This window comes from Rhinopithecus roxellana, chromosome 4 (genome assembly GCF_007565055.1).
Source record: "Rhinopithecus roxellana isolate Shanxi Qingling chromosome 4, ASM756505v1, whole genome shotgun sequence".
Classification (NCBI taxonomy): Eukaryota; Metazoa; Chordata; class Mammalia; order Primates; family Cercopithecidae; genus Rhinopithecus; species Rhinopithecus roxellana.
This window is the reverse complement of record NC_044552.1, coordinates 20,209,505-20,222,080: the sequence shown is the minus strand read 5'-3', so window position 1 is coordinate 20,222,080 and position 12,576 is coordinate 20,209,505. Positions and strand designations below refer to the sequence as shown.

Here is a 12,576-nt window from a genome sequence, read left to right as displayed (position 1 = left end):
TTTTCTATTTCTGCTTTTGTTCCTTCATTGATGATGCTCTAAGTTTCCTTGTGGTATCACTTTTCTTATCTCAAATCTTTGCTAATTCTTTTCCAGCAGTCTTGCGAGGATTGAGAATGTATTTATTTACCTTCCAATGAGAATGCATTTATTTGCCTTTATGCCTGGAAGATACTTTTGCTTCACTTAGCATGTCTTTTTCTTTTGGTGCTTACTGAATGTTATGACATTTTTTTCTGGCTCCTGGGTTCCTGATGAGAAATCTGCACTCATTCATATGGTATTTTCTCTTTCATTTCCCTTTGGCTGCTTTCAAAATTGTTTTGTATTTTCTTAGTTTTCAGCAGTTTGATTATGATATGTCTTGCTATGGGTTTCTTTGGGTTTATCGTGCTTGACATTTACTGAACTTTAAAAATCTGGTTTACATCTTTTGACAAATTTGATACATCTTCAGCCATTAGTTCTTCAAAGTTTTATCCCACAAAGACCTCTTTGTCCTCTTCTTTCCAGATTACAATAATGTGAATGTTAGATTTGTTATTTTTTATTTTTCCCTGAGCCTCTGTTCAGGGACAAATAAAATCCTCCTTTCTCTCTATAGTTCAGATTATGTAGGTATTCTTGTTCTGTTTTCAAGTTCACTGACTTTTTCCTTAGTCTTCTGCATTCTGTTATTGAGATCATCCAATTAAGCTTTTTATTTCCCCTAAGAGTTTTGGTTAATACATTTTTTTAATTCTTAAGTTAAAATTGGTGTTTACATATTCCAAATATTTGGTGAGACTTTCCATTCACTTCACGAATGTTATCCCCTAATTCTAGGAGCATTGTTATAATAACTGCTTAATGTATGTGTCAGATGATTTTGACACCTGTGTCCTCTCAGTATTTGTTAGTCAAGGATTCTCTTTGCCATGTGAATTAAGATCTCCCTGTTTTTTCATAATGCTGAATATTTTGGGGCTTGTAACCTGGACTTCTTTGGATTATGTGATGAGACACTGTGTCTTGTTGAAATCTTAAGGATAATATTGCTATTTTTGTTTTTGCAGGCACAACAATTGCCTTGTGTTCAAGTTCCAAGTACCAACCAGCCTTCCATGTGTTGTTGTTTCAAAGATAACTCTATTTGCAAAGCCTTGGCACTACTGTTCAAGATCTCTGGAGTGTGTGCAACCCAGTGGTCAGTGAGGACTGGAAAGTTGGCTATTGCGCAGTTCAGCTCTCAGGCTCTTTTTTGGTAAGTTGTTTGGGATTAGAGCCACTTATTCACAGCTGGCAGGTGCGTCCACAAGCTCATGAACAACTTTATGGGCTTGCTTTCTACAGTATCTGTCCAGGCACATTCTAGTTACCTGACACATCCTGGTTTCAGTCCCCTGACCAGAAAGCCGGGGCTGTATTTACCCAGGTGGCACTTTTCACAATTGTCTCACATTCAAGCTGCAGGCAGAAACAGGGAGAAAAGAGCAATTGTATATGTCCCTTGGTTTCATAGCTCCTCGAAGAAACAGAAAATTAATTACACGGTAGATCTACACTATACTGAATGCCAGGAGGGAGCCGTCACCAGCCCTGTATTGTTGCTGCTCCTATGTCTTGAACCAAAGCAGTATCCTGCTCTCAGACACTGACTTGGGTTTGGAGACCTAAATAATAAAGCTTGGAGAATGTGGGCATCGATCCCACTACCTCTTGCATGCTAAGCAAGCGCTCTACCACTTGAGCTAATTCCCCACATCAGGGGAGCTTTATTTATCCTTAGTGGGTGGCCTGGAACACAGGTGATTTCACGGACTTCAACGCAAAAGCAGGGCTGTACTAAGAGCAGATTTTTTCATTGATGGGCCAGGGCAACAGTGCAGTGTCTACTCATTCTCTGCAAAGAAGGAGGAGAAAAGGGAAGAAGGAGAAAGTCACAAAGGGAAAATCCGTGCTACCACAATATCAAGTTTAGGGTATTCCAGGACAGAAAAAGGCACGTCCCAGCAAAGGAGGACCTGCCTAGACCTGCCCAGCTAAAGTGTCACTGATTTTTAAAAAATGATTAAATAGGCCGGGCGCGGTGGCTCAAGCCTGTAATCCCAGCACTTTGGGAGGCCGAGACGGGCGGATCACGAGGTCAGGAGATCGTAGACCATCCTGGCTAACACGGTGAAACCCCGTCTCTACTAAAAATACAAAACTAGCCGGGCGAGGTGGCGGGCGCCTGTAGTCCCAGCTACTCGGGAGGCTGAGGCAGGAGAATGGCGTAAACCCGGGAGGCGGAGCTTGCAGTGAGCTGAGATCCGGCCACTGCACCCCACCCCGGGCGACAGAGCGAGACTCCGCCTCAAAAAAAAAAAAAAAAAAAAAAAAGATTAAATAATTAAAAATGATTAAATGATTTTTTATGAGTGTGTGTGTTGTGTGTGTGGTTATAAAGGTGGGATGGCACTATCACTTGTTCCTTGTAGCTGACACTGTCGGGGGTTGTGAGATGGTACACATTTCTGAAAGGCAAAAAGCTCCTGTTGTTTTCATAACTAGGCCCTTTCAGGAATGAGGCCAGCGTGCTGACCACTGCCCTAGGAAACCCCTGGAGAGTGCTTCTTTCACTTACATCTGAGATATGGGTTGCCTCCTTGCTAAGGTGTGTCATGTACAAGTTACATGTCCAACTATATGTCAGAACAACAACAACAAAATTACAGAGCAGAGCCATAAAGAATAAGAGACAAGTTCATATCAGAGTGTAAGAATATGTAAAATATTAGAGTGTAAGAATTAAAATTGAGCTATGAGGAGATGGAGCAGACATACGTTGGAGAAAACTGGGCTGTTCGTAGGAATTCCTGTGTGAATAAATAAACCTGTTCAATTTAAGTGGAGTGTGTGTGTGTGTGTGTGTGTCAAATACACATTGAGGGAAGCAGTGATTGAAAAGTCTGGTCACTTAGAGATATGTTGGGAGAGTTTTATGAAAACTTAAGAGAAATTGAAAAAATCCCAGGCAAAAGGCTTAAATAATTAAAGCAACATGTTAGAGAAAGGTGTTTAGTTTTGAATGTCAGAGCTTGAACTAAGAAAACAGGAATTGGATTTAAAGGGAAAGAGGTCACAAAGATATTAAAGGATTGAGGTTTACCCACATTTATTGTGTCAGCTCCTGAGATGGCCAGCAGGAGTCTTTCTGCATCACCAGTGCCCATCACACTTCATGGTGCAGAATACATCCTCTTTAAACACCGTAGCATGGATGACAACAGAGGTGAGTGAAAAGGAAGAAAAAGATTCTGGAGACGTTGTGCAGGAAGGATCTACAGTATTTGTCAAGACGCTGGGTGGAGAGATTTGAGGGAGAGGAGACAAAGACACTGGGAAGTCTTGAGCCTAGTGTTGTAGACACAAAAGAGATTCTGAATTAATATCTGATGAATGAATCCACTCATTTATTTGTATTCATTATGTGAATGAATGTTACAGGAATGACCTGGTGTGGAGAAAACAGATGGCGAGACTATGTGCTAGGGTAAAGCAAGAGCTCAAGTTTTTTTGTTTTTTTTTTTTAATTTAGAAAGAAATCTGCTTTTCATATCTGGTTTTCCTATTTAAAGCTATGTGATTTGAGGAAAATGGTTTAACTCCTCTGAGCTTTAGTGTCATCTACAAAATTTGGATAATGTTACTGAGGGAAACTGAAAAGACACATCAACCAACTTCTATAAAGAATAATAAACATTCACTTCCATTTCTAATGCGTGGTGCTGAAAAGTCCTTATATGTGGAATATTGTTCACCTTTAAGGAACCTGCTCTCAAGAGCTGATGAGGGACTATTTTAGTGCAGCTCTGTTGTCACTGGCTGTTGTGCTCATTTAGTTGGCACCAAGAAGTCTCTGTGAACATAAAGATAAAATAAAGATTGTGGAGGAATAGAATACAAACACACAGTAAGGTGAGATTTGCACAACAGAATATAGTAAAGGATTTGTGCCTGATTCTTTTTGCATTCTCTTTGAATCATTTTTAGCCTTTATTCTAAGTCCTCCCATTATCGTCATCCTTCTTCCAACAAGACTGTTTCTCTTCACCATGGATATTCTAGTCAGACTGTCTGCTTAACCATCTTGACCTCCTGAGCACTCTGTTTGTACTGAGACCCTGATTTATGTTCAAGTGATGCTCTTCCATAGCAGGGCTTCCTGCTTTGCCCAAAGAGCATTCAATTTCTCAAGCCATTTAGGGCTCTTTCCTCACCCAGTATCTATCTGAAACCTTAGAGGGAAGGCTAGTCCTTTCCAGGAAGAGAACCCTGCTAGGTTTTTAACCTCAATCTGTAAATCTGCTAGGGTAACTGGGATTAGTTTAGATTAACAACTGGGGTTAGCTCCGTTACTCCAGAGCTTGCTCTCTGAGAACTGGATGGTGCTGCTACTTCCCATAAAGGCTGAATAAAAACAGGTATCTGCAGGCAGGAGAAAGTGCTATGGTTGTTGCTGGAGGATTCCTTCTGACCATTGGCTATCTCTCTGACCTGATGGGTGAAGAGTGACAAAAATTGGAGACTTGAAAAACAGGCCAAAAAAAAAAAAATCGAAGAAATTTTAAGAGAACCATGCACAAATTCTTAAGATTCTTTTATCCAAATCCTTTTTGTCCGGAAAATAATACCTTACTATATATCTGTATTCTATTCCTCCATAATTTATTTTATTTTAATTTATTTCAATGTTCACAAGAAGCTGGATGCTACCAAATGAGCAAATCAGCCATGACAACAGAACTTCACTAAAATCTCTCATCAGATATTGATACAGTCAAGGCCCTCATGAATGCCTATGATACAAATTCAGTGGGAGAGGCCAGAATTCCACAGAGAGAAGACAACAAAAGCAGTAGCTAATACTTGCTGAGCAGTTCCTATTGCCCAGATCCATCTCTAGGTGCTGAGAACCAGCCAGAGAATCCCACAGGCCTCATTTTTCATATGAAGAAGCATGCGAGGGATTGACCACCCCAGTCCTCCTCATGTATCATCAGTTTTCCAACGAAGCCAAGTAGCCTTCTGTGCAAAACGCTCTCCTAACCCCCGGTTGCGTTGATGGTAAAAGTACTCTGATGACAGTGTTAGAAAAACACGAGCACAGGTGTTCCGGCAAGATGACTAGAAGAAGGCGAGGCTAAAGTTGTCAAGGTGACAGAGTCCCTGATTGTCCTCCTGAAAGCTGAATGTACCATCTCATGTGTATATGTGTATGTGTGGATGCATATGTGTATGTCTGTGTGTACACACATATACACATGTATCTACAAATCCATGTGTGTATGCATGCATGTGTGTACACGTGTATGCACACATGTATCTGTATACATGTATTATATGCACAGTATGCAGGTGTACATGCATGTGTGGGTCCATGCATGTGTAGATGTAGATGTGCATGTATACATGCATGTACATATGCATCTACATGTATGTCTAAATGTATGTATGCATGCATATGTGCACTAAACATGTGTGTACATGTATGCGTGTGTGTATCATGCTTGTAGTCATTTAGCTACACATGCATAATGCTCGCATGTACACGTGAACACATGTGTGTTATACATGTGTGTGCACATGTGTGCACATGCATCTACACGTGTGTGTACACGTGTGCACCCATGTGCACATGCATCTGCGTGTATGCATGTGTGTACACATGTGTCTGCATATGCATGTCTGCAAGCATGCAAGCATGTGTGTCCATGTATGTGTGTGCACAGAATTTTTGCATGTTTGCGTGTAGGTATTCGTGTATGTATAAATGTGCACATGTGTGTTTGCATGTATTGTTTAAACATGTAAACAGGTGTGTATACAGGTGTGTATGCATGTGTGTATGCACATGTACGATTGTGTGCATGTGTATGCACATATACATATGCATACATGTATGCATTGTGCTCATGTGTACCTACATGTATGTATATATATATGCATTATGTGTGTATGGACGTATGCATGTGCAGGTATGTGTGTGCTTGTGTGTACGTACATCTATGCACACATATGTTATTTATGTATGTGCGTACATGCATGCATTTGCACACATATTTGTGTGTGTGTGCACATGCATGTGTGTAGGCATGTGTGTGCATGTGCACACACATGTATGGACATGTGTATTCGTGCATGCCAGTGTACATGTATGTGTGCACACATGCATGTGTAGGGGTGTACATATGCTGTATATGTGTATGCAAGTATGCACGTATGTACACAAAATCTGTGTATGTACAACTAGATCTGTATTAGTCAGGGTTCCCTAGAAAGACAGAACTAACAGGATAGATGTGTATATGAAGGGGAGTTCATTAAGAAGTATTGACTCATACAGTCGGAAGTTGAAGTCCCACAATAGGCCGTCTGCAAGCTGAAGAGCAGGGAAGCCAGTCCAAGTCCCAAAACCTCAAAAGTAGGGAAGCCGACAGTGCAGCCTTTAGTCTGTGGCCAAAGGCTCAAGAGCCCCTGACAAACCACTGGTGTCAATCCAAGAGTCCAAAAAGTGAAGAACTTGAAGTTCAATGTTTGAGGGCAGGGAGTATCCAGCATGGGAGAAAGATGAAGGCCAGAAGACTCAGCAAGTCTTCTTTTTCCAAACTCTTTTGTATGTATGTATGTATACATGCATGTTTTCAATATTTATACACATGGAATCATTTAGGATATTATTAGGTCTGGCTTCTTTTATATCAACTTTTCATTATGTTTTTAAATTCCATCTATGTTGTTGGATGACCACTTGCCTGATATTGTTCATTGCAATACAGTCTTCCATGTATGAACATATCACAGTTTGTATAACCATATTGCCATTGATAGCTATTATATTGTATCTATCCTTCAGTTATTACAAATGATGCCACTCTAAACATTCCTGAATGTGTATCCTGGTACACATAAGCATGCATTTTCTATACAAAAATGAGTGGAATTGAAACCATCTTTGCAAAAATTATGACTGTGAGAAAAATCTAACATAGCTGACTATCTTGCTTCTAACTTCACAAACTGTTCTTGTTCATTCCTGGGCATAGGACAAGCTAACTATGGAGGAATTCATAGTTTAATTTTAAAACAAAGATAATAACAGCTGCTTCCCAAAAGTAACCCCTCCCTGCTAAGGGACTGAAACTACCTTTGTAAAACTAACAGATTAGGCATAAGGTTAAAATTATGGTTCAGGAATAATGTACCTGGAAGTCACAAGATTTGTAGCCTCCTCAGCTGCTCCTATAGATAACATCACTACTGTAAAGCCTAAGATAGGTGTTTGGTGTATTTTTTAGACCCTGTATTTTGAGGGACCAGCTGATGTCACCTGGACAGGTAACCCATTAAAAAACAAACAAACAAGCAAACAAACAAAAAAAACTGCCAGCCTGACCAACATGGGGAAATCCTATCTCTACTAAAAATATAAAAATTAGCCAGGCATGGTGGTGTGTGCCTGTAATCCCAGCTACTCAGGAGGCCGAGGCAGGAGAATCGCTTGAACCCCGGAGGTGGAGGTTGCAGTGAGCCGAGATCATGCCATTGCACTCCAGCCTGGGTGACAGAGCGAGACCCCGTCTCAAAAACAAAAACAAAACAAAACAAAAAAAAATTGGCTCAATGGGTCTCATGAACCCCTGATCCAGGAACTGACTCAGTGCAAGAAGACAGCTCCAACCCCCTATGATTTCATCCCTCACCCAACAAATTAGCATTCCCCAGTCCCTACCCCCTGTCTACCAAACTATCCTTGAAAAACTCTGGCCTCCAAATTCTCAGGGAGGTGGATTTGAGCATTATCTTTCATCCTTCCACTTGGCTGGCCCTGCAGTTATTAAACTCTTTCTTTGCTGCAAAACCTGCTGTTCTCACTGCATTGGCTTTTCTGGGCAGCAGACAAGAAGAACCTGTTGAATGATTACAGAATTACTGATAAGAAAAGTATCTTCAACTAGATACTGCCACACTCTTTTCCAAATTTACTGCATTAACTTGCACTCACAGTAGCTGTATATTAGTGTTTTCGTTGCTCCACTTAGTTGAAGTCACTGTAATGTTTCTCGTTGTGATTACTATGCAGGTTCTCAAACCATTTCCCTGTTTATTTCATTTTAATCTGTTGATTGTATTTTAATGTATACACTGTATTGTAGCCTCTGAAGTTATTTTAAAAACACAATTTTCTTTCTGTGGTGCCACTGTTTACAACCCTTCAAGTATTCCTAATGTTGTCTTAAAAGTCAAAGCTTGTTAGGCTTTAATGTTGGGTCTGTTATGGTTTGGCTGTGTCCCCACCCAAATCTCATCTTGAACTGTAGTTCCCATAACACCCCCATGTCTCAGGAGGGATCCTGTGGGAGGTAATTTAATCATGGGTGTCAGTTAACCTCATGCTGTTCTCATGATAGTGAGTTCTCACTAAATCTGATGGTTTTATAAGGGGCTTTTTCTCCTTTTGCTTGACACTTCTCCTTGCTGCCACCATGTGAAGAAGGGCATGGTTACTTCCCCTTCTGCCATGATTCTAACTTTCCTGATGCCTCCCTAGCCATCCTGAACTGTGAGTCAATTCAACCTCTTTCCTTTATAAGTTACCCAGTCTCAGGTATGTCTTTATTAACAGCATGAGAATAGACTTACACAGGTCCCATGCTTAACTCTCAAATTTTATATCCCTCTCCTCCTACACTCGAACTCATACTAAACTATTTTTAACTTACCCCTAAAAATGAAACGTGTATGTCTCAGTTTAATCACAGTCCTGTGAATTAATGACTCCAACCCTCTCTCCCTCTTTTCCCTTAACTTTTGCAAGGATAACTATTACATATTCTTCAAAAAACTATTTATGACATCCATTGTCTATAAAGCTCTCCCCAGCCTGAAGCCTATGTTAGATTTTCTTACTATGAGGTCCATGCAACTGTCCATAGTGCTTTCCAGGCTGTATTGCAGTGTTTCCGTACGGAAATTCCTTCCTGGCATTTCTTGGGAAATTTATAATTTTCCAAATCGTGACAAAAATCAGTCAAGAAAGTAGGGAAATGGGGAAAGTGTAATTAAAACTCTGCATAGGCAGAATAATGCCCCCCTCCAAGATATTCATATTTTAATCCTCAGAACCTGTGAATATATTACTTTGCATGGGAACAATGACTTTGCAGATGTCATTAAAGTTAGGAGTCTGAGATAGAGTAGCCTGGATTATCCAGGTGAGCCTAATTTAATCACATGAATCCTTAAAAGTAAACAAACTTTCTCTGCTGTTTCAGAGAGCAATTGAATGACAGAGGATTAGAGCAAAGTGACATGAGAAGGAACTGATCTTTCATTGCTTGTTTTGAAGACAAAAGAAGAGGGTTATAAGCCAAGGAATGTAGGAAGCCTAGAAGCTGGAAAGAGCAAGGAAACAGATTCTCCAGAAAGGGACACATGCTGCCAACACAGTGAAACCCAAGTTAAACTTCTGACTTACAGAACTTTAAGATAATACATTTATTAATATATTGTTTAATACACTAAGTTGTGGTAGTTTGTTTCGGCAACAACAAAAAAAAACTCACATTCCTCTTAGGGCAGAGGTCCCCAACCCCCAGGGTGCAGACTAGTAACGATGTGTGGCCTGCCATAGCAGGTGATGAGTGGCAGGTAACCGAGCATTACTACCGGAGCTACGCCTCCTGTCAGATCAGATTCTCATAGGAACGCGAACCCTATTATGAACTGCTCATGCGAGGGATCTAGGTGGTATGCTCCTTATGAGAACCTAATGCCTGATGATCTGAGGTGGAACAGTTTCATCCCAAAACCACCTTGCCCCACCAGTCTGTGGAATAGTTGTCTTACATGAAACCAGTCCCTGGTCCCAAAAAGGTTGGGGACTGCTGTTTTAGGGTATACAGAATCATATCTGTCTTGAGAACTGCTGCTTCTCTCTTCCAAAGCAATCTGGGGGCATGATTTCCCACACATACAAAGCCCTTTGATGAGATTCTGCTACTCACCAAATGAATAAATTAAAACTGCCCCAATTGTGTTCATGAATGTGTACCTAGATTTTTGGCTAGCTTGAGGTTGAGGTACTATATGATTGTTCTCTAAAAGAATCACCGGTGTCTTACAAAACAATTCCATTGAACCAGAAGTTATTTCTTGACTGTTTTACCTGCTTTTTATTTTTATTTTCTACTTTTTTCCTTCAGTTGCAAAGTTTCTCCCATTTGTTTTGAGGGCTTCCGTTATCTTACACACATCAGCAAACAGTTGTTGACTGATAAACTGACAATTAATATGCTTTCTGTTAACTGAAAGATATTGTTCTTCAGCTGCAGAAGAGGAGGGACTATAAGGGGCTATACAAGATTTTACTTGCTCATCTGAGCTGACAATGAATCTTTTGAAAAACAACCTTCTTGTCTAAATCGAAACCTGAGTCTACATGACTCACTGGGCAGGATTTACAGAGTATGTTGTACTAAGATACAGAGCCAATGAGTATAAAAGGTACAGCACAATGAGGCTTACAGATGTAACTCAAACACTAAGGTGCTGTCACTAACACTGTGGGCAATCTTAGAAAGACTCAGTCTATTCAGGGAATATGCTTTAGGTTCACCTAAACTTCCTTATAGTTTACCTTCCTCAGATTATGTTAGTCCCCTTAAGGCTAGTCCTCCAAGTGTATCTGGTTGAGGATGGATTGAATGAAAGGAATCCTGGGAAACAGAAATAGAAAAAAGGAAATCTGAATGTAAATGAAAAATAAAGATATGATAAAACCAAGAGGCAGAGACAAAGACAAAAAAAAAAAAAAGACTCAGAAAGAAAAAGTCTCAATTTTTTTCGCACTTATTTGGCATCTAAAGTCTCAGAAAACTTCGGATCCAGAAAGAAACAGAGAGCATGGTGCCCCTTAGAGCAGCAGTTCCCAACCTTTTTGGCACCAGGGACCAGTTTTGTAGAAGACGAATTTTCCACAGACGGTGGAGGGGGATGGTTTGGGGATAATTCAAGCCCATTATATTCATTGTGCACTTTAGTTCTATTATTATTACATTGTAATATCTAATTAAATAATTATAGAACTCACCATAATGTAAGATCAGTGAGAGCCCTGAGCTTGTCTTTGTGCAACTAGACTAGATTCACTGGGCAGGATTTACATAAAATGTCTCATTAACTTAGATACAGAGTCTATAAGTATAAAAGGTGCAGCACAGTGAGGCTTAGAGACGTAATTCAAATACTCATCTGGGGGTGATGGGAGACAGTGACAGATCATCAGACATTAGATTCCCATGAGGAGCACGTAATCTAGATGTCTCTCATCTTCAGTTCATGATAAGGTTCACGGTCCTATGAGAATCTAATGCTGCTGCTGATCTGACAGGAGGTGGACCTCAAGAGGTAAGGCGGGTGATGGGGAGCAGCTGTAAATACAGATGGAAGCTTCACTCGCTTGCCTGTCACTCACCTCCTACTGTATAGCCCAGTTCTGAATAAGCAACTAACTTGTATGTGGCCCAGGGGCTGAGGACCCCTGCTTTAAAGACTTTTTTTCTTTTTTTGAGACAGCGTCTTACTCTGTCACCCAGGCTGAAATGTAGTGGCACAATCTCAGCTCACTGCAGCCTCAACTTGCCAGAGGACTTCAGAGATCCTCCCACCTCAACCTCCTGAGTTGCTGGGACCACAAGTGTGTGCCACTACATTTGACTAATTTTTGTACTTTAGGTGATGATGGGGTTTCACCACATTGCCTAAGCTGGTCTTGAGTTGGTCTCAAACTCCTGAGCTCAAGTAATCCACTGCCTTGGCCTCCCAAAGTGCCAGGATTACAGGTGTGAGCCACCATGCCAGACCTAGAACTAATATTTTAATGAGTACCTATTAAAAGCTGAGTCACTATCATGGTCACTTTGCATTAATTACTACATTTCATTCTTACCTCAGCTCAAGGAGGGAGATTCTGTCTTATGAACTTGTAACAGTCAAGATGGAAAGACAAAGTACAGTATTGTAAAACAGATAAGCTGGAGAGCTGGACAGAAAACACAAAAAGGTTGGCCGGGCTGCGGTGGCTCAAGCCTGTAATCCCAGCACTTTGGGAGGCCGAGACGGGCGGATCACGAGGTCAGGAGATCGAGACCATCCTGGCTAACACGGTGAAACCCCGTCTCTACTAAAAACTACAAAAAACTAGCCGGGCGACGTGGCGGCGCCTGTAGTCCCAGCTACCCGGGAGGCTGAGACAGGAGAATGGCGTGAACCCGGAAGGCGGAGCTTGCAGTGAGCTGAAATCCGGCCACAGCACTCCAGCCTGGGTGACAGAGCGAGACTCCGTCTCAAAAAAAAAAAAAAAAAAAAAAAAAGAAAACACAAAAAGGCGACCAGGCATTATTCAGGAGAAGGAATAATGGTGAATAGCCAGATAGATTCAATGTATGAGAGAAAAGCTAAATTAAGAAGAGATGGGCTGGACGCAGTGGCTCACGCCTGTGATCCCAGCACTTAGAGAGGCTGAGGCGGGCAGACGACCTAAGGTCGGGGTTG

General features: G+C 41.1%; 1 non-coding gene across 1 annotated transcript; it reads right to left on the bottom strand.

Annotated features, from left to right (window-relative positions):
• Positions 1-1,667: 1,667 nt before the first annotated feature.
• TRNAA-AGC lies at positions 1,668-1,740 on the bottom strand. The gene has a single exon. It is a non-coding gene; the product is annotated as a tRNA-Ala (tRNA).
• Positions 1,741-12,576: the final 10,836 nt, after the last annotated feature.